General features: G+C 39.8%; 1 long non-coding RNA gene across 3 annotated transcripts; it reads right to left on the minus strand.

The window, feature by feature from the left end:
- Positions 1-35: 35 nt before the first annotated feature.
- On the minus strand, positions 36-25,024 carry LOC121038769 (uncharacterized). 3 transcript variants are annotated; one of them, XR_005794497.1, is made up of 5 exons: positions 24,528-25,024; positions 6,813-7,002; positions 6,259-6,316; positions 3,358-3,576; positions 36-2,161 (listed from the first exon to the last, which is right to left on the minus strand). It is a non-coding gene; the product is annotated as an uncharacterized LOC121038769 (long non-coding RNA). The 3 variants fall into 3 exon arrangements; XR_005794499.1 differs by having other exon boundaries at positions 36-962; positions 24,528-25,023; XR_005794498.1 differs by lacking the exons at positions 36-2,161; positions 24,528-25,024 and adding an exon at positions 12,713-12,935 and having other exon boundaries at positions 2,169-3,576.
- Between the last annotated feature and the right edge of the window lie 1,541 nt (positions 25,025-26,565).

The following is a 26,565-nucleotide window of genomic DNA, read 5'->3' on the forward strand; positions in this document are numbered from 1 at the left end:
GATACCATAATAACAGAGGCTCTTCAACATAAGGAGCAGGTATGGATGTAGGGAGTTTATTTTTCGGATGGTATTTATAGTCCCTCTAGGATATCTAAGTAGAAGTGTTAAGTAGGGAATTCCCACTCTGCCATCCCACCCTTTCACTGATAGATGGAGACAGACAGTGAGGGTTTCAGGCACCAGACAAGGAAGAGGAAATGGTGATCTGATGGAAGAGGAAAACAGTGGCGTTGATGGATACCCTATCCCCCCTGCTCCCTGCCAAGAAGGATAATATGTGGAAAGAGGTGGACAAGGCAGCTGGGGAGAAAAGAAATGAGTTTGTAACCCCAGCCCCTTTGCTCTTAGAAAGAGGCTCATGCTCCCAGACACTTTCTTCACACTGTCTCAAAGTCCACTAATTAGAAATTCATTTGGGTTAATATTCAAGTATTCTGAAATGATTAAGGAGACCACCATTCTTTCATTCCTTCAAGTTGGTTCAATAAACACTTGTTTACTTCCTTGTTTTACTGAAGTTTACGAGAGGGTGGGAACAGAATCACACTTTCAGGATCCTAAATTAAAAGGGCAAATGCAAAGGAGGTTGGGGTAAACAGTCACTGAACAGGAAAGGATGATGACCACTTTTGTTCTGGTCTCAACTCAGAATCATCTTGCCTTCTTTGGCCAGTGATGTGAACCTTGCATCTGAGCCCTGTCCCCAGGCAACATCTCCAGGGGTTCCAAAGTTCCAGACTTGGTTTTCTCTTATTCTGGAGTACCAGGCTATCCGCTCCAAATTAGTCCTAGATTTTGCTAAAAGCAATGCAAATTTCCATGCATGTTCCCCTATTCATCCTGGGGGATGTTTTCAAATTTCATCCAGCTTAGAGTGGCACCAAGAAGCATTCTGTTCTCTCTCCCATCTTCAAGGTCAAGAATTTGAATCCTGATTGCTGAGAAAGGCCAGACTTCTCCTAGAAGGAAATATTTTTGTTAGAGAAGTCTGTGTCAGATTATTTCGTCTGTTAACAGCAGAACCAGAAGATAATGAGGACTATTTGACAGAGTCTAGCATTGACAAATGGTACACATTTTTGAACTCATTTCAAAGTACAAACTCCTATTTCATTTCGTTTTCTAGGGCTCTGAATAACTTATAGACAATTTAATTGCCTGTATTTGGAATAGGGAATTCCTAAAATGCTGAGTATAATATTTGGATTTAAAGAAAAAGACACCATAATAGAGGCCATTGTTCAAGTAAGTAGAGACAGGTTCATGTATTTCAAACCTTGGATAAAATATAAAGAAGATCATTGAGCTCTAATTTGAAAGAATTCCACTGAAAGACTCAGAAAGCAATCCACTGTGAGAATATGAGACAGAATTATAATATTTACTGGACAACTGTTTGCTAAGAAGCATTTATTTCATATCACTTTTTAACAAGACTGAACTGTCAAATTGTTTAAAATTCCATTGGAAAAATTTGGACTATCACAAAAGTGTTTACTCTTTTATCCTTCCATGTATATTGGATTACTCATGGAGGACAATGGAAAGAATCTGAGAAATGCTGGTTTTAACAGCAACTTAGACTGCATTTCAGAAATTTTATAGACTATGTAAACGAAAGCAACTTTTGGATATGTATTAACATAGCCGTGACACTACTGGTATAATGTAAGGCGCAGAGAAATGAAAATTCCAGCACTATCAGCAAAGATTTTCCTTTGGAAGATGACGGTACAAGTGAAACATGCTTCCCATATAACAACTGTGCTTGCATACACAAAAAAGAATCATCTTTATCTTGTTTTGCTAAATGCCATAGTTAGCTCCAGATTCTGAGTCTGACCTTTTATAGTCATTCTGGAACTATGGAATTATCACCTATAAAGACACTGTAATCATACATAACCTTAGATCACCCACTGAATATACTTCCATGAAAAGCATGTTTAGAACAAAGCCTAACTTTTTCTTGGTATGAAAATCACTTTTGATTCTCCATTCTAATACCAGATAGGCACTTCCACTGGTCATGTGTGAGTTCCAAGGACATACATAACTCATGATGATGCAACAGGTCTTAGCTGCATGAGGATCACCTGGAAGGCTGGTAGCAGCAGATTGCGGGGTCTCTGCCCCCAGAGTTTCTGAGTCAGTGTACCTAAAATGGGGCAGAGGATGCATTTCTAACACATGATGTTGATGCTGCTTTCCTGGGAACCACACTTTGAGAACCGCTGCACTAAATGACTCTAGGTAGGGAGTGCTAAAAGCAATTTTAGGGAAAAAAAATCTTACGTGTGGGTCAGGCTGGTCTTGTGAAAAATGAAAACAAAGAAAAAGCCTATAAGCTTCCCTCTAAAGGCTCAGCCTCTCTATGGCCCCCTCCTCCATACAGAACCCTCTGCCTCCTGGTTTCCATTCTCTCTTTCCGACCTCCAGTTCTCAAAAGTACTCACAGGTCTTGCTATCTTAATTGACCCTAAAATGTACATTAACCATAGCAGCAGTTATTCCTCTTAGGGACCTTTGCATTTTGACATGGATCAAAAATTCAGACCTGATAAATGAAATCTGAACAAAAAAAGGTGTTAATTTTATATGGGAAAAACTGTTACATTTCCACTCCATCACCTACATTACACTAGAGTGATCTAAAAGTCAAATCTCTTCGCATTACTTTCTTGTTCAAAGTCCTCAATGACTATCCTTCTCCCACAGGCAAATTTTAAAGGCAAGGCTTCCAGGCTTTTCCATATATCCCACTGCCTACCTTCTCAACCTCCTCAGCCACCTTGCCCTCCTTCCACTTTGTATATGACAGTACTGAACTATTTTAAATTCTTTGAAAATGACCTATTCTCAGGATCAGCTACATTATTTGGGGGACCCAGTGAAAGATGAAAATGAAGGGCCCTCTGATCAAGATGTATTAAAGAATTTCAAGACAGCACTTGCAGAGATTCGCCCAAGTCCAAAGGCTTCTGAGCACAGAGTGTTGTGTGGCTGCAGGTCACACACACATGAGCAGCCCTGACTGTTCCAGAGACAATAATCTCTAAGTCCCTTGGCGCTTGTCTTGGGGTATCACAAAGAAACCAGTCAGGGTGTGTCATTTCCTTTTGCTCTGAGTTGGTATCTCTAGGTTTGTTGAATGTCAAATGCAGGAAAGCACCTGAGCTTCGCCATGCCTTTGTTCATTTTCCAGGAAAACTCTTAGGTAGCCAGAGGGTACAATGTACTGCTTTGACCCTGGCACTACTTGCTCTCCTTATGCCACTGTCCTAATCTCTCCCTCTTTTGTACCTTTGCAAGGTACCATTCCTGCCTCCTGAAATGCCATTCCCTGTTTCTCACCTGATTAACTTGCATTCAACCATCCTTAGAGGCTCAGCTGAGGCTCCTCTTCTGCTGGGAGGCCTTTCCCAAATTCCAGAGCCCCTGCGTGCACAGTACACTTTGCCCTTTAGTGGTTAGCCTGCTGGGTTTTCATCTTGTTCTCATGAGCACCGTATTGACTAAGCTCCAAGCTATTCCAAAGCATCGATGGTGTCTTCATCTTTGTATCTGCAGAACCTAGCACGACATCTGGATTGGAGAAATGGCTTCAAAATGCTCATAACGCGGAAGAACAGGAGGTCATGCATGCTAACATTTTTCACAACTCAAAAATAGTTTCTTGGAAGAAAACCATTTCTGAAGCTGACAGGCAGCTTACGTGGGACTCAGAATTCTTCCAGAACTCCTAGGTGAGGTGGTCAACTGACTTCTAGTTACCGCAAAGGAAGGAAGCTCTGGGGCAAATACTGACCTGCTTAGCCTCTTGAACCTAATCTGAGTGGGTGTGAACCCCAGAGACGTGTTCAGTCCCACTCAGTGGAGGAATCTAACACATGAGAGAGTCTGAGAGAGTCATCAAGAATGCCTTTCCTAGACCGGCTTCATATGGGAACTTTTAATCTTAATTCAAATATCAGAGACTGTCTGAGGTCTACAGTCAACTTTCCAGGGCTGATGATCTAGTTTGTGGTTGATGTAAGTTATTTGCGTCTCCTCCTCCTTCATGACTTCTGACTACTCACTGTCGTTCTACCCTGAGTGGGTGGTGAAATACCTTACAAGCTGAAATTCAAACCAATAAAGTCTGCTTTTTGTAAGTTTATGGTTTATCTATGAATTTAATGTACCCAAGCTATCTTCATCCCTGGCTGATTCAAAATTTGAGCATTGGCAGGATATCATATTTACTTAGGTATTTTTCTCCAACTTGCGGGAATATACTATTCTGGGTTTCTGGGTGCATTTTGAGAGAAAATCCAGGAAGCTTTTCTTTTTAATATAATATTCTTAGTTGTTTTTTAGCCATTGGTATATACTTTGTGCCTGCAAACAGTCTAGGATTGAAGCAGCCTCTGGTTTGTTTTCTTTCTGGCCAGGCCAGGGAGAAAAGGGAGCTAGTTGTTCCTGACTTTCTCCATAGACTGCTGCTTCTTTCTCTCTTTCTCTTCCATCTCTCATGACGCTGGTGGGCTTTCACTCCCTTGAGGTGCCTCCAGCCCTCGGACATCACTAAAGAGCTGGGACAAAGGGTGGTCAGGTTCAGACACAAATCTCAAAAGGCAAACAAGGTTAGATTCCTCTTCAGCTGACACTGAAGCCTGAATCCCTGTTCAGACAGGCACACTAGCCCACCTGCTCCAAAAGCAAATCCTGGGCTGCCTAAACCACACCACTCATAATGGAGTGTCAGGGAGCATAGGAGAAAGTCCTGAGTGACCCAGAAGTGTGTCTCAATAGTAAGGCAACTTTATCTCTCCAATGTTAATGGTTCTGTTTGCTTGGATACTTAATTTACTTAGGAGCCTTACAAATTGCAAATTTGTAGACTTACAAATTTATAGACTTAGAATCTGGACTCTCAGGGTTGTGAGGGAATTCAACAGGTTGTATAGTTGGTCCCTTCCAACACCTGAGTCCCTCTCTGCCACTGCCATGCCTGGGTTTTGTTATTATCTGTGCTTAAACGTTACCAAGGATGGCGAATTTACTGCTTGCCCAAGGTCACCCATTTCATCCTTGAGTAGCTCTTTTAGAAATATCTTCTTTTCATAAGCCAGATGTCAGCTAAAGTTAACTTGCCCTTTCATATTTAAATGAAACTGTTTTGAATTCTCATGCCTTATGAGGTAAGCCATTCAGCAGCTCTTTCAAACTCTTCGTTAATCTTTGACATGTGGGCAGGAGGTTGTTTATAACTGTCCCGGCCACCTCTGGCTGAGGCTTAATCGCTCCATGTATGGAGCCCTCTCTTTTCTATGCCTATTCTCTTTTCTACTGTCGCCTCTTCCTCCACACTAAGCAGCGCTCTGTTTTCCTGTTGGGACATTCCACGTGAGCCTGTCTCAAACACAAGGCTGTGCAAGTGTGTGTGACATACTTTTACAGGACAATTCAGACAACTGCTGGAGTCAACAGTGCAGTGACCAATCTGCTTATGACTAAATATTGCACATTTCTAGTCTTCAAAGCCTCTCAGGTACCTCATCACCAGGACCTCATTCCCTGGCCACATTTCCCTGTAGCTTCCACCTCCCACCTTGTACTTGGCCCCCTCTTTTCTTTTAACTCCTCCCCTCTTCTGTCAAATTCTTGGCTTATGTCCCAAATCCTAGTTGACTTCCTCTGTAGAGAAATTTGGTTTTGCCTTTATCTTCTAGACCTTGACCTTGGGATCTCTTGGCCCACATCCAGGGCAGTTTACCAATGTGTTTCCCCAAAGACAGTCTACTCCCTAAAAGCCTTGTGCCAGAGGATACCCTGTCCCCATATGGTTACACAAAGTCCACGTCTGACTCCCTGTCAGCTCTACCCAGTTCATTACAACCTGCCTTCTCTTGGCTGGTATTGACTCTGGAGTCATTGCTGTAGACAGAAAGAACACAGGCTTTGGAATCCGACCAGAGTCTGAATCCCAGATCTACTATTCATCAGTCATGTGACATCACTGGGCTAACTTCTGAAGACCATCATTCTCAGCTAAGAAATGGTAATTATACCATCTAAAGAATTTATGTGAAAATTTGATTAGATAATATACAGTGTCTGGCACATAGTAGACCCTCAACAATTTTTATTTGAATTAAAATAAAATAAGATGGAGATCAGCCTTGAACATCTATCTCCCAAGCAAACAGAACCATTTATGCCAAATAAGCAAAACTAAATGCAGCTTCTTTTCTAAATGTACATGAAACTTACCTTAGGTTATTTCTTGTATATGCCACTGATAATCATAACAGAAATTTAAAATGTCCTCCTAAAATGGTCTAAGAAAAGCACTTTTAACCAATCCCCTGCCATCTGGAAACCCCCACCATAATAACCAATCACTGTAAAGGTTAAGCAACTTCCTCATTGTCAGTTTATAAGCCATCCTATAACATCATGCCTCTGAACTTCATACCAGTTTTGGGTCTCAAGCACTGCTGACGGTGACCTTTTTTTCTCATTCAGTAAAATATTCATATCAAGTAAAGCTCTCTAAATTTTCTTTTAACCCTTTCCTTCTCCCCCAGCCTCAAAAAGCTTCAAAGCTGGTGCAGATGAACCCTCCCCAGCCTGGTTGGTTCCCTGCTTGTTTGACCCCTGATCCCTCCCTCCTTGCTATCTTGGCTTTCCTGCCATTTCATCTGGTCCCTGCTTTCATTCCCAGCTTTGGCTTTCATGACTCAGTCACTCCCACTCATATGCAGAAGTGGAAGAAATGTCTCCTTCTGCCTCTCGCTTTGTTTGCCATCATGATTCTGACTTACCTGGAAACAGCTTCAGAGATGATTAAGTTATGGCTCACAGATATAATTGAGCCGTTTCCGAATTTCCAAATGGCGTCAGAAGCGCTGAGATCACCATGAAGATGCATCGTCTTCTTTGTCAGAGAGGACTGAAGAAACGCTGGCGGTCATATCTCTTTTTGGAATCTCCTAAGTAAGGACCTCAGTAGCCCTGAAAGAAAAAAAAACAAAACAAAACAAGTCAGAGATACCATGATAGCTGTCACAACCCAAACCTCGCGAGCACACAATATTTAAAAATGTTAAATAAGCAAATAAAATATCTTGCAACATAATCTCTGTTCTGGTGCTAAATAACTTTGTTTTAAATATACAAAACTCCAAACATAAGCCCTTAAGGATAAAATGCTAGTAATGAAATTGATACTAAGTGAAGACGACCATTTTTTATGAAATATTTATTGACTTACCACATAGGCTATCTGAACCTCAAAACTAACTCAGCCTCTGCCGTGGTGGGACTTCAGGATGGAGGCTGACAGAGAACGTACCCTCACCCACTCAGCCAGGCAGATGCTCCGGGATGCACATGTCATTCAGATTTGGCTGTTCTTGTGGTGTGGGGAAAGAGCTGCATGATTTCACTGGCATTTCCATACCAGAGAGGAATTCTAAGAGAAAGTATCATATTTGAGCTGCTTGAGGGGACTGTTCCATAAGCAATTTCAGGCAAATTATTTATCTCTTTGAGGTGTACACACTCATTTGCACAAAGAGTATAAAAATGAATGCCACTATTAGTTTGAAAACAGGTCTGGCTATTATAACAAAAGTCAAAATAACCGCGGTTTAAAGGAGGCGGGATGTTTTCTCTCTCATGATACAGTCTGAACAGAACGAGTCCAGAGTTAACAGCATAGCTCCCCAGTTTGGGGCCAGGCTCCTCGGATCTTGTTTTGCATCTTCAACACATAGCTTTCACCTCAGGGCTAAACTGTCTGTTCCCAACTCTTGTCTCCACATCTACATTCCAGCCAGTGAAAAAGAAGGAGAAGGGAAGGGCACAATCTTACCCTAAATTTAAGGGTATGAACTGTAAGTTGTTTATATCTTTCTGCTCGCATCCCATTGGCTAGCACTTAGTCATGTGGTCACAACAATCTGTACCACAAACTACAAGCCAGAGTCTTCCACTGGGATGCCATGTACCCAGATAAACTTCAACACCACTCATCATCAGGGAAATACAAATCAAAATCACGATGAGATTCCACATCACACCCATCAGATGGCTAAAATTAACAACAGAAGAAACAACAGGTGTTGGTGAGGATATGGAGAAATGGGAACCTTCTTGCACTGCTGGTGGAAATAAAAATTGGTGCAGCCACTCTGGAGAACAGCATGAAGTTTCCTCAAAAAACTAAAAATAGAACTACTTTATGATCTAGCAATTGCCCTATTAGGTATTTACCAAAGGATACAAAAATACGGATTCAAAGGGGTCACGTGCACCCCAATGTTTCTAGCAGCATTATCAACAACAGCCAAACTATGTAGAGAGTCCAAATGTCCATCCACTGATGAATGGATACAGATGTGGTATATGTATATAATGGAGTATTAGTCATCAAAAAGAATGAGATCTTGCCATTTGCAACGACCTGGATGGAGCTAGAGTGCATTATGCTAAGTGAAATAAGTCAACCAGAGAAAGACAAATACCATATACTTCTGCTTATATATGGAACTTAAGAAAAAAACAGGTGATCATATGGGTGAGCAAGTTGGGAAGAGAGGGAAACAAACCACAAGGGACTCTTAATGATTGAGATCTGAGGGCTGATGGAGGGAGGTGGGTGGTAGATGGGCTAGATGAGTGACAGGTACTAAGGAGAGCACTTGTGATGAGCACTAGGTGTTGTAAGTGATGAATCACTGAATTCTATTTCTGAAACCAATAATGCACTGTATGTTAACTAACTAGAATTTAAATTAAAAAAAAAATCATGACTTGTCTTGCTAACAAAGGAAAAGAGAATACGTACTCCAGGACAGCTAGCAACTATCCTCAAAACAATATAGGTAGAATGTTTGACACAAAGTCAATGTTCAATCGATAGTAATGTGTTTTTTTATAATAAGCAAAAATTTAAATAAGTTGTTATTTCATTCTTGATATAGAGACAAAAGAAAAAGGTGCGTGTATCTCCACACAGAGACTCACAACGTGGGTCTGATTAAGAGTGGCTGTGGTTTGGAAATAGAGCGACCGGCGCTGCACTGGCCTTCTGGCCCTGCTGGGTTTTAGGCAGTGAAGGCTTCATCTGTGGGCCCAGCCTTGCCCAGTCCCCCAACCAATCCCGATCAGGTGATCACTGGTGAGCAGTCTTTCAGCTCTACTTGCACCATCTGGTGTGTGTTGGGGGAGTCCAAATTGTAGTCTGCGCATAATGCCCAATTCATTTCTTCAATTCATGATTCTGGCCTTCTGGCGAATTTTTTCCCCTTGTCCACTGGTGCAAACATACCTCAGAGCAAGCCTACCCAAAACATTATACAGGGGGACATTACTCACATATCCTTTGTATACACTGCCATGCTGCTATCATTACCTTTCATGCAAGGAGTCTTTCCTCAAGTTCCAAGAAAGAAAAGAGAAATAAAAAGAAAAAAAGAAAGAGAAAAGAAAAAGAAAAAGAAAAAGGAAAAGAAAAAAAGGAAAGGGAAGGGAAGGGAAGGGAAGGAAGGAAAGGAAAGGAAAGGAAAGGAAAGGAAAGGAAAGGAAAGGAAAAAGGAAAGACAATCAGAAGCCAAGACAGTAGGAAACCATGCCAAAGAGTTATATATCCAGAATAGAAACCATAACACTAAGCACAAACTTCAGAGTGGGACTCTGCAGTAGTGGGTGGTCACGTGGCAGTGTTCCATAAACTCCAGATCACAATACAGGATGACATAAGACATGTCCTACCATATTGGGAGGGAGAATTGATGGCGGTGGGGGGAGAGAGGGTGACTCATGCCATCATTCCTCACTCGAATGATTCTTACAGTCGGCAGGACATCCAAGAAGGACATACCCCGAGTGAAAATTACTTGACCATTTGGCAAAGTACTAAGTACTAAGATAGTATTTCACCAACAACTAGACAAATTTCAAGTTAAACCATGGAAAAGTCACCCTGTGGGCGTGGAAAGGAATAATATTTTAAGATAGGCTCTGGGGCTTTCTCTGTCCAAAATGAAATAGCCTGACCAATCAGAACAGGACTCAATAAAGGGAGAAATTTCACATGAACTCTTCCACTAATGATAAAATAAGAATAGAACTCAATGTGAGAGCTTCAATGGATCTAAGAGGCCACCCGAACTCAGTGTTTTATAGTTCAGAAAGCTACAGATTTGCTTAGCCCATATGTGGTAGAGCCACAATGAAAACCTGAGCACTGGAGGCTCCTGGTCCAGTGAGCCTTGGCAGGAACTTTCTGACATCAGAGGACTCTTTTATTCTAAAAAGAAAATATTTCTTGTGGGAAATCAGTACTATGTTCTTAAACTGATTTTATCAAAAAAAGGACGAGACTGGAGATGGCGAAACAAATCCTAAGTGTATAAACAATGTCATCCAACTGTTGTATAATGACTACATTCCAGAGGGGTTTTCAGAGTGACAAATGACTTCAAACAAACATTTGGTTCTGGCGGCACCTTTTGTAAGTGGCTTTAGAGGAACTGTGGAATGCAGAAGAATGCAGAAGAGAGTGGTGATCTAACCAGACTGGGAATGAGGAAAATCCTATGTCAAGTGACTGGAACAGAGAACAAAGTAATGTTTATGAAATCCCCCTTTCTATCTGAGTGAGACAACAGGGATGTTCCATGTAAGTGAAGAGTTGCTCCACGTGACCCAAACCCAATGGCAGGGACCAGACTGCACATGTGGGAGAGCAACAAGCCACCATCCCGCCAGCAAGGAGAGCAGGTAGAAGCTGGCAGGCAATGGGTAGTGTGGGAGGCAGCAGGTTGAGGGGAAAGGGCACTGCACGAGGATTCAGAGGGCTTGGGTCCCAGTCCTGGCACTTTCACTAGTTGTCCTAGTTGTGCCACCTTGCGTAGGTTACTTAACATCTCTGGATGGGCTTCAGTTTCCTACTCCATAAAAGGAGAAGGTTTCATTCCATCTTTGCCGGCTCGAAACTTCTGCTTTCCAGGGTTCACTAGTCAAATGCCTACAGCAATGTTTCCCAACCCCCCAACCTGAGGCAGTTTGGCCCTTCAGGAGACATCTGGCAATGTCACAACTGGTTGTCACACAGTGGGAAGGGGCTACTGCTGTTGGCATTAGGTGGGTGAGGGACAGGGATGCTATTCAACACCTCCAAGTACAAGGAAAGCTCCCCACAACAAAGAATCACACAGCCCAAAATGTCAATAATGCCAAGGCTGAAAAACAGTAACTGAAAGGACGATATGACAAACCCATTTCAGCCAATTACTGTCATGTTGCCAGATCTGTTGAAGAGAATTTGAAAATGTGGATTTTTTTGTAAAATATGCCCAATTGAAGAGAGAGCAACATATTTTTTTTAATACATAGAAAACACTCTGGGAGCCAAATAAAATGGGGCTTTAGGACAAATTCTGTCTGCAAGCTGTCAATTCCTGAAATCTAATTAGCCACATACTGTCCAAGTAATTAGTGTCATTTAACTGAAAGCGTGGATTTGTTCATCTGTGTCTAGTTATCTGAGCTAAAGTGAAGCAGGTCACGGTTAATCCGTGTGCGTGCTCATACACACGTCTGTGTGATATAGTGGAAAAAACACTACATGAAGTGTTCAGAGACATACGCACTTACCATGTGGGTAACTTGAGGGTCAGAATCATTAAATTCTCTGAACAACAGGGTCTCCACTTTCATGGAGGGTATCAAAATTCTGTCTACTTCTCCAGGTTGTCACAGGATAATAGTATCATGGAGCTGAGGGGTGCCTAGGTGGTGCAGTCAGCTAAGCCTCAGGCTCTTGATTTTGGCTCGGGTCATGATCTCATGGGTTCATGAGACCGAGCCCCACGGAGGGTTTGTTGTTACCATCATGGAGCCTGCTTGGGATTCTCTCTTGCTCTCACCCTCTCGCTCTACCCCTCACCTCACAAAAATAGTAAATATTTAAAACAATAAAATAAAAATACGTATCTTGGAGCTGGAAGCCTCTTCAGAAATCACTTCATACACAGTTATGCCCAGAGAAGTGATCCCATGACGTTGCCCTCGAACTCAGTCAATGGCAGGCCCCGGGCTTGGAAGCAGGTGTCCTGACTCCCTATCTTTAGTTCTGTGAGGGTGAAAGGAAGGGAGGTGGTGTGGGTGAGAGTGCCAGATGTACACTCTTCCAGATGTGGTCTGCCAGCATTTGATCTTTCAGTTGTGCCTGAGCAGCACCAGATGGGACCCGAGGAGGAAATGAGAGGGACGGGAAAGCTCTCTGGAGCCTGTAAATGGCTCCCCTGTCTCCCAAACGGAAGGTTGGTGCTGGCGTTCGTTTTTCTTCAGCGTACACCAGCAGGCAGGTCTCTGGTCAGCAGCAATGCAAGTGCCTGATACTGGGCAAAAGGAGGCCTGAGCCAGAGCGTGTGACTGGCTCAGCACGGACACTGTACCCTGCTCAGAAAAACTATGCAAGAGCACCTCCGCACCATCAGTGGGCTGCTGAGAGGAACAGTGCGGTCACGGCGCCACAGGGGCCCACGCCGTTCATGGGAGCTAGTGGCCTCAGGTGACTCTCCAAGGCTAACCATGGTGTATAGACAGAACCCTTCCCCCACCTGCCTCCTCGGAGCACCTCCAGTGCTTTCCTGCCCGCGACTTTGTTCCATTACTGCCTCCTGTTGGGGATGAGCCCCGTTCCTGTGCTTACCTAAGGGCCTGGGTCCGCGGCCCACAACCCGGCCAGGGGCTGCCTCCAAGGCTTTGCCGAAGTGCAGCGTGCGCATGTCTGTTCTGCAGCCGGCTTTCCCCCGTGGGGCGGTGGTGCGCCCCGGGGCGGAGTTTCAGCTCCCACCCGGGCTGCCCTGCGCAGGTCAAGCAACTGCTCTCTTAAGTTCTCAGAGTCGCTTCCGTCTTCTCTTAGCCTGCTCGCTGGCTGAGGTCGCACGGAGAGGCCCGGGTGTTGGCATCAACATTTAGAGCTTCTGTCTTTTTTCTTTAGTGCTAACCCGTCTCCCAAGCCCATGGTGAACATCACCACGGGCTGTCCTGTCCGTGGAGCGGGTGAGACGGAACTTGCTGATGCTGCAGCCGCTGCCGTGCTGTGCGCTCGGCTGCTCCAGCAGGTTTCACATTTTTTAGTGTAATGACAGAGTTTTCAGTTACTTACAGGATGTAATTATAAATACATATTTGCAACAGAACCAGCTTGATGTGCTTATTTTTCCATTAATAGCACACTGCACTTTTTGGAATGTGTGTACCACCCTTTCCTTAAAGCTCGGCTAAAGCCTTAACCTCCCCCTCTTAGGCCTTCCAGCCAATGTCTTTCTTATGCCTGTACCACTGACTGGGGACTGGAGACTGTCTCATCCGTTTATGTGGGATTGAAGGAAGAGTCACCTACTGTGTGTTCTACCCAATATAAAGAGTATTAACCTTGAAAAGCAACACTTCTTAGATCCTCTTTATCTCCATCATGTGAGCTAGTGCTGTAGTTACTAGACTCCCAAGAAGATTTAGAGTCCACAGAGACTTTGAGGGCCAGGGACCTAATGAAATAGCATCTTGCTTCCATGTGAGAGTGATAAGTATTTTGAAGAATCAGACATGGGAGTAGCAGAGATAAAGGCCAGTGACTAAAATGAAGTTGGAAGACACAGCTCAGGGTGAGATCCAGCTGAATGTCAAGGTGTCAAATAAGTGGCAGTAGTGGTGGTCTGGCCAGGCCTCTCACTGGTGAGGCAGAACAGTGGAGACAAGTTCTCAGGTAGATGCTCATCTCCAAAGAGAAGAAGAGACAGGGTTATTAGTCACCACTAGATTTACCTCAAATTTACCAATTTGCAAACCAGTGTAGCTGCCTTGAGCCAAGTCACTAAAGGGGCAAAGAGAAATGGAAGTTACGCTTGTAAGCTCCCTCCATATGGAAGGCTGCATGAGACGTGGGGGAGGCTTGTTCTCCCTTGAAATTTATTTTTATTTCTTTTTAATTTATTTTTAATGTTTATTTTTGAGAGAGAGGAGGAGAGCACGAGTGGAGGAAGAGCGGGGCGGGGGGGGGGGGGACAGAGGATCTGAGTGGGCTCTCTGGTGACAGCACAGAGCCCGATGTGGGGCTCAAACTCACCATGAAATCACGACTTGAGCTGAGGTCAGACGCTTGACTGACTGAGCCACCCAAGTTCCCCAACAGTTTATTTTATTTTTTTTTTGTATTTATTTTTTATTTTTTTAATGTTTGTTTATTTTTGGGAGAGAGACAGAGGATGAGCCAAGGAGGGGCAGAGAGAGAGGGAGACACAGAATCTGAAGCAGGCTCCAGGCTCTGAGCCACAGAGTTGACTTTCAGCACAGAGTCCAATGCAGGGCTTGAACTCACGGACTGAACTGGGAGATCATGACCTGAGCTGAAGTCGGACGCTTAACTGACTGAGCCACCCAGGTGCCCCCCAACAGTTTATTTTAAATGATGGCAACATCCAAGCTATTTTTTCCAATATCTTTACCAAATTTGAACACACGTCCTTGAAACCTCACCCAAATCCCAGCGCAATCTTCTGACATTACCAATTCCTCTTGAAACATGTTTATGTTTCAAGCAAGTGATTTTATAGCAAGAAGTGATTTTACAGCATCATAAAATGATCCTATTACTAAGGATTCATACACAAACACTTCTTAACTTATTAACTGAACTAATTCATTTCTTCAGTGCCTGCATTAGTATGGCCTATCTGTAATTCACTCGCCTTTGCAGAGACGGGGGAGAACATGATGGGAGAGTGAGAGCGGCTCAGAACTGAAGCCTGTCCACCCCATGGAGACTGGTAGGAAAGGCAACATCTATAGGAGAGCTTAATTAGGCCAATCCAGGGGATAAATTCAAATCCGTGACCAGAATTTGTGAGGCTAAGGAAGCAGCATTAAAAGGGTGTAGTTTATATTTTTCTCATTTTTTTCTTTCTCTATATAAAAGACTTGAGTTTTTTAAAAGCAGTGTTAGTTGCACAGCAAAATTGAGAGGAAGTTACAGAGATTTCCCAAATACTCCCTGTCCCCACACGTGCATAGCCCCCCTGATTACCAAAATCCCCCACCAGAGTGGTACACTTATTATAATTGATGAGCCTATATGGACACATTATAATCACCCAAAGTCCACAATTTACTTTGGGTTGACTCTTTGTATTCCAAGGGTTGGGCAAATGTATAATGATATTTATCTATTATTAGAGTATCATACTGAGTATTTTTACTGCCTTAAAGATCCTCTGTGCTATTCGTTACTTTCCCCTTCACCTGCTGTCCCCCTCATCACTGATGTTTTCATTGTCTCCATAGTTTTGCTTTTTCCAGAATGTCACATAGTTGTAATCATACAGTATATAGCCTTTTCAGATTTTCTTTCACTTACTAATATGCATTTAAATTTCCTCCATGTCTTTTCATGATTTGAGAGCTCATTTCTTCTTAGCAATGAATAATATTCCACTGTCTGGACTTACCGCAGTTTATCCATTGACCTACTGAAGGGCATCTTGTTTGCTTCCAAGTTTTAACAATTATGAATAAAGTTGCTATAAACGTCCACGTGCAGGTTTCCTGTGTGGACATGAGTTTTTGACTCCATTGGATAAATACCAAGGGGCACAGTTGCTGGACTGTATGGTAAGGGTATTATGCTCAGCTTTGTAGAAACCACTAAATCGTCTTCCAAAGTGGCTGCATCATTTTGCATTCCCACCAGCAATGAGTGTTGTCAGCATTTGATGTCAGTGTTCCAGGTTTTGGCTATTTTAATAGGTGTGCAGTGGTATCTCATCATTGTTTTAATATGCATTCCTCTGATAACACAGGGTAGGGCATCTTCTCATTTGCTTATTTGCCATCTATATATCTTCCTTGGTGATGTGTCTGTTAAGGCCTTTAGATCATTTCCTAATTGGGTTGTTTGTTTTCTTATTGTTGAGTTTTAAGTATTCTTTCTATATTTGCATAATGGTCCTTTAGCCAATGTATCCTTTGCAAATATTTTCTCCCAGTCTGTGACTTGCCTTCTCATTGTCTTAACATTGCCTTTCAAAGACCAGAAGTTTTAATTTTAATGAATTCCAGTTTACCAACTATTTATGTCATGGATCATGCCTTTGGTGTTGTACCTTAAAAGCCATCACCAAATCCAAGTTCATCTAGTTTTTTCTCCTATGGTATCTTCAAGGAGTTTTATAGTTTTGGATTTTTACATTTAGGTCTGTAATCCATTTTAATTTTTGTAAAGGGGGAATATCTGTGCCTAGATTCATTTTTTTTTTTTTTTGTCTGTAGATGTCCTTTTCTGTCCAAAGACTCTTTTTTCAATTTTATTGCATTTGCTCCTTTGTCAAAGATCAGTTGACTACATTTATGAGGGTCTACTTCTGGGTTTTTTTTTTCTGTTCCATTGATGCATTTGTCTATTCTTTTTTTTTTTTTTTAAGATTTTATTTTTAAGTAATCTCTACACCCAACATTGGGCTTGAAACCATAACCCCAAGGTCAAGATTTGCATGCTCCTCTGAGCCAGCCGGGCACCCCTCTATTTGTCTATTCTTTTGCCAACACAACACTGTCTTGTTACTGTAGCTTTATAGTGAGTCTTGAAGTTGGTAATGTCAATTCTCCATCTTTGTTTTCCTCTTTCAATATTGTGTTGGCTATTCTGGATCCTTTGCTTCTCCATGTAAACCTTAGAATTAATTTATCCATATCTATAAAATAACTTGCTGAGATTTTGATTGGGATAGCATTGAATCTATAGATCAAATTGGGATGAACTGACATTTTGACAATATTGAGTCTTCTTTTCCATGACATGAAGAATCTATATTTATTTAGTTCTTTGATTTCATATATCAGAGTTTTATAGTTTTCCTCATAGAGATCTTTTACCTCTTTGTTAGATTTATAACTTAAGTATTTCAAGTTGGGGAGATGCTAATGTAAATGGTGTTGTATTTTTTTATTTCAAGTTCCACTTGTTCATTACTGGTATATAGTAAAGCAATTTACTTTTGTATATTAAAATTGTATCCTGTGACCTGGTTGTAATTGCTTATTAGTTCCAGAAGTTTTTTTGTTGACTCACATTTTTTCCATAGATGATTTTGTCATCTATGAACAAAGACAGTTTTATGTATTCCTCTCCAATCCGTATGCCTTTTATTTCCCTTTCTTGTCTTGTTGCATCAGCAAGGACTTCCAGTACAATGTTGAAGGAGTGGTTGAGAGGACATCTTGGCCTTGTACCTGACCTTAGTCAGAAAAATTTGGGTTCCTCATTAAGTGTGATGTTAGCTCTAGGTTTATTGTAGATATATCTTTATCAAGTTGAAGGAGTTCTCCTTTGTTCTTAGTTTGCTGAGAGTTCTTATGATGAATGAGTGCTGGATATTATCTAGTGCTTTTTCTGCATCTACTGATATGATTAATGGTGATATCATCAGTGGCATGTGATATAATGATTATATTAATTGATTTTTGAATGTTGAATCAGCCTTGCATACTTGGGATAAATCACACTTGGTCATTGTGTTTCTTTCTAAACTGTTTTGGTTTTAGTTTGCTAATATTTTGTTGAAGATTTTTGCATTTATATTCATGAGATATTGGTCTGTAGTTTTCTTGTAACGTCTTTGTTTGGTTTTGGTATTAGGATAATACTGGCTTCCTAGAATGGATTGGAAAATATTCTTTGTGATTCTATCCTCTTAAAGAGATTGTAGAGAATTGGTATAATTTCCTTCTTAAATTTTTGGTAGAATTCTCTGTGAACCCATCTGGGCCTGGTACTTATTGTTTTGGAACGTTATTATTTGTTTAGTTTCTTAACTAGATATTGGCCTGTTTAGATTGTTTATTTCTTCTTGTGTCAGTTTGAGCAAATTATGTCTTTCAAGGAATTGGACTATTTCATTCATGCTGTCAAAATTGTGGACAAAGAGTTGTTCATAGGTTTCTTTAACATCCACAGGATCTATAGTCATGACCCCTCTTTCATTTGTGATATTAGCAATTTGTGACCTCTCTTTTTCTTAGCCTGACTAAAAGCTTACTGTTTTGTTGCTCTTTTCAAATAATCAGCTTTTAACTTTATTGGTGTTCTCTATTTATTTCTTATTTTCATTTTCATTTTCATTGATTTCTGCTCTAATTCTTATTTCTTTTCTTCTGCTCACTTTGGATTTAACTTGCTCTTCTTTTTCTAGTTTCCTATGCTAGCAACTAAGAGTGTTGATTTTATATCTTTCTTCTTTTTTAATATATGCATTCAATGCTATAAATTTCACTCTAAGCATCACTTTTGTTGCAGCTCATAGATTTTGTTGTGTTTACTGTATAATTCTTAGTGGTTCCAAGAATAAGCTTAGACTTTAAGAAATTTGATGAATTTGGTGAATGAATCCTGGGATGATAACCCCTGTGAATGAATGAAATTTCCCAAAAAGTAGGTGTTGATTTCAAGGAGCAAAGCCATAAAGAAAGACACTATATTTGGGAGAGAAAAGTAAAATTGAAATCAAGAAATAAGGTTAGGAACAGGAATGGCTATAGTATACTGCCTTATTTAGACTTAATTTGGGGAATCTTTCCTGGACTATGGAAATAAGTGGATAGTCAATTTTTTTTTCCTGTAATACACCGCAATTCTTTTTTGTTTCCACTAGAGCTTAAGAACAGCCAGCTACCTGTCTATAACTTTATGAGATGGCAGTAAACAAGGAAATGACACAATAATTAAAAATAGAACTATCATCAAAATCCAACAATCTCGTTTGGTATTTATTCAAGGGAATTGGAATCAGGATTTCAAAGAGATACTTTGTACTTCCATGTTCACTGCAACATTACTCCCAATAGGCAAAATATGGAAACTACCTAAATGCCCACCAATAGATGGATGGATAGAGAAAATCTGATATATACATACAAAAGAATATTATTCAGTTTTAAAAGAGGAAGAAAGTCCTAACATTTGTAGCAACATGGATAGACCCCGAGGACATTGCACTATGTGAAATAAGTCAGACATAGGGAGACAGACAAATACTGTATGATCTCACTTGTACCTAAAACCTAAAATAGTCAAACTCATAGAAACAGAGGGTACAATGCTGATTGCCAAGGGCTTAGACTAAGGGAATACGGGTAAGTGATAAATAAAGATTGTAAAGTTTAATTTATGTAAAATAAATAAGTTCTAGAGATTTGCTATACAGTAGTAGATTATTATTATTATAAAGACTTATTATTATTATTACCATTATTACTATTATTACAAAGTAGGTTAGGAGAAACCTTGGGAGGTGATGGGTATGTCTATGACTTTGATGGCAGTGATGGTTTCACAGGTGTATGATTACCCCAAACTCTTTGAGTTGTAAATATTAAATATGTATAACTTTTTACATGTCAGTTATACCTTAACAACAAAAGAGAAAAAGATAGAAATGACAGAACTATCAACACAAGTAAGGCCCCTGTTCACCTCTTCTTGACCATCCTTTGACAATGTGGATGTGACACACTGAGGAGGAGAGAGGAGAACTATATATCTCAGGTGAGGCAGCAATCAGGGATGATTCAGAAACAAATATAAACTAAATAGTCTCTTTTCTTTACTAAATATGTCATAGGGAGATGACTCTTAATGGGAAGAAAAAACTGTCTCTTGGGTCATTGGTGGAAAGGCCCTGCTGCCTTCGTAATACAATTAGCTGTTTTCTTTTTGTGTTATAGGAGCCATTCCATTAGAGCTACATTATATTTCTTTATAAACAAATATAGATACTAACCATCAACCAAGTAAGGGATGCTCAGTGATTCTTTAATCACAGAATATTGTAGAACTACTACCTTTTCCTAAGTTCTGTTTCTATGAATAATTTGCAGAGTTGTGCGACATGCAGGTAACACAAGGAAATAGGAATAATTGTTTTTACGCAGACCATCTTGTTTCTTGCCTGTAAATTGCCTCCAAGTGGCTTTGAAAACAATATTGCTTTACATCGCTTTCAAAGAAGGAGAGTTACCTGAGAGCATTTACATCTCATATTCGACAGAGACTATTTCTGTGCACCTCCATCATGCCATTCAGATGGACTACATCAGTTAGTGTTTCTTCTTAAGGAGAAAATCCACTGGGGTGCAGGAGAGTTTAGAATTTTTGCAATGAAAAGATAGAGGGAGAAATTACAAAAACCAACTGTTTGGAAGAAATCTAGAGCATCCTAAAAGTCAGTGTAATTAAAACACAGCAGTTTGTAATTATTCTGAAGAGAAAAAATAGTAAGAAAGGCTCAAAAATACTAATGTGGTTACCCAAGGTCCTGCCATATTAATTCAAACTGACTTAGATATGATATCTTCAGATGGGCTGAAAACTATTTGGAAGGCTTAAAACAAAAGAAACTGCATTATAATTAGGTGGAAAAAGCAGTGGGTTTGGAGTCACTGGAGCATGGGGTTGGTTCTGCCATTGACTAACCAACTGACCTTTGGCAATTCGTGGAACTTCTCTGTGACTCAAATTTTGAAGCTGCAAAACAGGATACTACCACTTAACCTTGGGTTTAAAGAATGTGTGTAAAGGTTATTTTCTTTTTCAAGTGCTGCTCTCCACACCCCTCTTTCTCTTCTTTCCATCCAGTGATAGACAACCTCCTGCCGAACTTCCCCACCAGCCACCTGCTTCATCTTTATTTGTATATTCAAATTCTTCCTTAGCATAATCCTTGAATCTACACTTTTTTAATATTTTGCAAAGCCAACATTCAATGTCATTTAAAAAACTTTATCCTTGAGTATATTTATGTTCAGTGTTTCTTCATATTATACATCAAATTAAGAAAAAAATGATTCCTCTCATTATCCCTTTGCTCTTCATTTACCATTTGCATCTCTTTGGCTCCCACCATTAGTTAAAATTAATTCACTGTTCAGGTTCTTGTTATAGGTGAAACATAAGGGGGTTTACTGAGGTATTGTTTTGATAAGGTCAGAGTCGTCTCTGTAACAGTGCTCAGGAATAATGATTGTAATTCATTATTTAAGTAGAAGTTTCAGTAGAAATTCTTAAACTTTATTTGTATTGAAATAATCTGAAACATAAGTTAAAAAATGAAAATTTCAGAAGCCTTCTTCAGAAGAATCTGATTTGGAATGTTTAGGTAAAAAACCAGGAATCTGCATTCTTAACAGGTATCCCCGGTGATTCTGATGTGGGCGATTCACAGACCATCCCTCCAGAAATGCTATTAGAGGTTATTTAGGCATTTCCAAGAGTAATCTGGAGTTTTCAATCCTTGTGGCTTAAAAAAGAATATTGTATAAAGAAAAATATTTGCAGAAGGATTTTTTTTATATTAAAAAATGTGATGACGTATGTCATCAGAGCACAAACTGGAGTTCGGATGATAGTTTGTTCATTTAATACCTGTGTGACTTAAAAAAGGTCATTAGTTATGCTTTCCTACTGTGTAGCATAATAACACCATTAGCAGCTCCAAGCAGGTATCATAGGGATAAAATGCACGTAAAATAAAAACACCTTAGTCATGAAAAGTACGATAGAAACATTAATAGTTCTCTTTAGTATCGATAATTTCAAGAGCTAGATTATTCAACTAAATGAAGAAAAGCTAAGCCCAGATTTTCCATTAATTAATGTTTTCACCCACATAAAGTATGAAGGGTATGTTTGTCAGCACCCAGGAACAAACCAAGGCTAGACATAGGCTGAGGTGCAACCATGAAACATCTATGTGATTAAATAGCAGTTTTCTGGCATTAACAGCAATTCAATAGAATCTGTGCTTTAGTACAAAGAATTGCTAATACAATGTATAAATAAACATTAAATGGCATTTTTTTTCTTATTGCACTAATTCATTTCAGACAAGTTCAACCCATCCTTCAAAAGAAAGAAAAGGAAAGTTACCAGTTACAGACTAGCTGGAAATGAATTATGCAATTTTCCCTTTATCTGGGAGCCATTTTTTATTCTGCATAAGATAGTGTCAGGTAGATCACAAGTACACTGATTACAAATTTATTTATAATCCAGGGTCTGGATTTTGGAATGTAGTGAAAGATCAACTGAAGAATGTGGTGGTTTGTATCTGTCTCTGCCTGTACCCCTTCAAATATATATATATATATACACACACACACACATATATTTATAACATTCATACAGAGCAAATGCATGACAATATATGACATGCACCCAATGGATGTGTGTGTGTATGCACGCCACTTTCAGATTAATACACTTTTTTTGGCAAGAGTAAAAGTGTTTAGTAAAATTTTCCAACTTTGAACAGTTAAACGTAACCCTGGCATGTGCTTTCATAGCAAAGGTTTGTATCCTCATCATGTTTGTATCCTCATCATGTTTGTATCTTGTGTAGTGCCTACAAACATGAGACACTGGAAAATACTAATCGTTGAAGTTGATCTGATCTCTGGAACAAGACCCAGAGATTCTCAAGGGTCTTAGATTCTCAAGGAAGTATTAATGTAAACCGGCCTGATTTTCTCCTGAGGTTTATCTCCTCCGGTTATTAAGACAGAGCAGGTTAGGGGCGCCTGGGTGGCTCAGTCGGTTGGGCGTCCGACTTCGGCTCAGGTCATGATCTCGCGGTTTGTGAGTTTGAGCCCCGCATCGGGCTCTGTGCTGACAGCCCGGAGCCTGCAGCCTGCTTCAGATTCTGTGTCTCCCTCTCTCTCTGCCCCTTCCCTGCTCATACTCTGCCTCTCTGTGTCTCTCAAAAATAAATAAGTGGTAAAAAAAAAAATAATAATAAATAAATAAAAGACCAGGTTATACTGCAATAACAGAAAACTCCCAGATCTCAGTGACTTATACACAAAAAAAGGTTTAGTTCTCATTCAATTAAATCAGTTGGTTTAGTTCTCATTCAATTAAAATCAGTTGTGGATGTAGGCAACCCTCCAAGCCAACTGTCCTTCATGCGTCAGCTACATGTTGTAGATCCACAGTCTCAGTACAGGTCTCTTCCCCTGCCCCCCAGCATGGGAAGAGAGCTTGGGACTGGCATCAAGAGTTAGATGTGTTTGGCATGGGTGTGACACATATCACTTCTGTGAAGCCGATGATGAAGACTATTAGATGGTGGCGCTGCTCCACTTTACTCTCGTGGTTTAGGGAAATATAGTCCACTCTGTGTCCCGGAAACAGAAGAGAACTGGATACAATAAGACCAGAAGTCTCTATGATACAGTTTAAATGGTTTCCAAGGAAACACATAAGAAGCAATAAGCTTCTTTGAAGAGGGGGAGAAATATAAAGAAAAATAAATTGATGAAGAAACTACTTAATCGTAAAAAAATAACAGATCTTAGGTGATGATTATGAAGGAAAATTCCAGCTTGAATACATTTTTAATCTAACTAAAGCTAACTTTAAAAGTCAATGTGAGTTTATTTTAAAACAACATGTATGTAATATTTTAAAGCAGTCTTTTGTTTGTCAATTGATATCCAAATAAAAAATACAAATAATAATAGAACTGGGAAGATAGGAGACCCAATAGTAAGCTGATTAAATTATGTTCTGAGGTAAGTTTTCATTCTGGCATGAAATATATGGTCTACAATCACTGGGACTTTGATTAAAGCCATTTTCCCTTCCTTTGATTGTATATGTTTTTTCCTTGAGGAATTCTAGGAAAAATGTTCTAACATAATGTAATTATGATTTAAATTCATGCTAGGCCAAAGCTGGAAGTATTGTGCCAGTATAGTTTCTGGTCATCACAGAACTTCTATAAAATGGTTGCCAGAATTGAGTTGCCTCTCTCAGAGTTGTTTAGAATAGCTTTTCTCTGGGACTTTTTCAATACCAGATCCCTCATGGATTAAAAACTGGACCGATCCCAAGCCTGACACAAAGAATTTAGAACTAAATTATTAACATAACTTATGATAGTTTCCTCCTCAGTCACAGAGGTGTGATTAAACTTACTGGTTCAGCCATTAGAGTTGGCTAGTGATCCTTGAAGAAATTGCATGAATTTATAAGAAATGGAAGCCAAGCTTAATTTTAACTTTTGTGTGAAAGCATCTTCAATATTATAATTAATCTTCTTGTATGAATGTAATTTAGGATAGTTTGAAATACCATGTGCTATGGGAAAGCTCAAATGCAATACTTTCTGTATGTGCTGGACTAGATCAAGTGTGAATTCCCCTCCAGACCTAGAATTTGATGTGTAGACAGAGCATGCAATTTTGCAATCTGCCAAGCCAGAAGAGGATTTAATATTACATTCAAAACTGTACTCAAATTGTCAAAAAATGTTCAATAAAATAACATTGCAAATCATACTCAGTCAAACTAGCTGGCAAAGGTAGCATGACAAAATTGAGAAATAAAGCTTATGGGACTTAGTGTTATTTACATGTTTTCAGGGCTTACGCTCTGGGTGGCTCGCTATTTACAAGACAGAAGTTTCCACCCTTACCCTCTGCTTTAGGTTTGAGACAAGGCCAAGTCCTCCTTCTGACTTCATATGACTGTGGTCTAGTTCAGATTAGTGTTTGTCACCACTCTTCACAGCAGACAGGAATGCAGCAGACTGGGGGAAGAGGAGAAGGGTGGGGGAGGAGAAGGGGAGGAGGAGGGGAGGAAAATGAAGAGATTGAGGGACTAACTCTGTTCAAGGGAAACACCTGAGACAATCACAACAATGACATATGGAGGCTGCATGGCAGTCAGATGTTCACAGTTTAATTTTAGAGAACAGTTGAAGAGCATTTTAGAATTCTCAAAGTATTTGCTACCACCAGAAGAAAAAGTCATTCAGTAAAGTGTTATTATGCTCCCTCTCTGAAGATGTTTCTCAGAATTCTAAGCTTCTTAGAAGCTAAAGGGACATCTGGCTGAAAGATGACAGATCATAAATACTTTTCCAATAAATTAAGCTATGGTTTAACAGGAAAGAAAAACTATCAGTCAGAACAAATGAATCAACATAACACAAGTTTTCTAAAAGTTAAAAAATGACATTCCATCAATATTAAAAATATTAACAAAAAAAATAATGAGAAATTTTAAAGGTCATGTAAACAGCACTTTCTTTTTCTTTATGAATACAGAACAAACTCTTAATTACAAGTCAGACATTGGTTTAATGGCTTTACATGAATTAACCTTCTAACCTTAGGGAGTTCTATTGTCTTTCTAAAAGTGAGAAAGCTGAGGCATGGTAAGGTTATATATTAAGCAGATAGATGATGAATGTGAAACTTGAACCCAGACAGCCTGGCTCCATCCTGCATAAACTCTGATAAATTATAAAAGGGACGAACACAAATCTTCTCTCCGTTAAGTTTTGCAATGGGGACAATATCGAATATTTCCAAATTCTTAATACGTGATGTAGCTTCTGATGTTAATATCACTGGTGGGTTGTATCAGTTTCAATTAATAGGTAAAATTCAAGGAAAGGAGCTAGTGGTTCTTGGCTCTGTGTTGTGCTCTACGACTAAGATTTAGAACAGAATTAGATTATGTTGATTCAGTCATTTCTATTTTCTATGCTGAAATGTAAGGTTATAATGCTCATCATGCTATTATGTTATTGATTTGGACGGAGATTTGAGAATTGATTAGAATTAGGGAGAAGATGAGTTTTTTGGAAGAACCTTTATCGTTACATTTATATTAGCTAAGCTTGTAGCTTGTTGATTTCCTTATATTCCAGCCAGGCTTTCTTGTCATTTAGCTAATATAACTATAGGCTAAATCCCAGTATTAAGTAGTATTGATTTACTTGAGTTGTGGAACATAAATCTTTTCCCACCAGGTAAACAATAGTAATCAAAGGGAATTTGGCTTAGAAGGGAAATGATTTTCCCACCACTTTGCCCCATCAGCATAAACCCTGACTCTCCAAGAAGCCACAGGCTTTGGTAGAGGCTTTGGTGATACACCACTCAGCATAATCAGGTTGCCAAGAGACTGTGCCTAAAGTTTGTACTGAGAAAGATCATCAGCATCCTTTAAAGGGAGATATATTACAAAAGTGAATCCAAACAGATTTGAGTGGCTAGGTTAAATGAAATAGGCGAATGTAGCTGGCAAAAGAAAGTATCTTCCCTTCTGAAAAGCATGGCTTTGGCATCAGGCAGTCCTGGGTTGGAACCTAGCTTCACACTTGACAAGCTGTGATCACTGGTGAATTACTGAATGTCTCTCAGCCTTAGTTTCCTCCTCCTCTTTAAAAAGCACTAAGTAGTTGTAATATGTCTAGCACAATGCATGACACAAAATAGGAGCTCAATAAATTATTTTTAAGTGAAAAGCTACTTCTCAACAAATTCAATTATTAGAAAAAGAGTGTGAATAAAATATTTTTGAAGACTCATAACTAAGACATTATTTTTCATTAACCAAATATCCATTTTGGAAGTCTGAATCCTTATTATTTAATTTCTGAATAATGAATACTTTGAGTTATTCTAAATTAATTGAATAATGAAGTTATTCAATCTGCTTAA

The sequence above is a fragment of the Herpailurus yagouaroundi genome, unplaced genomic scaffold (assembly GCF_014898765.1).
Source record: "Herpailurus yagouaroundi ecotype Mexico unplaced genomic scaffold, PumYag 166, whole genome shotgun sequence".
NCBI lineage: Eukaryota > Metazoa > Chordata > Mammalia > Carnivora > Felidae > Herpailurus > Herpailurus yagouaroundi.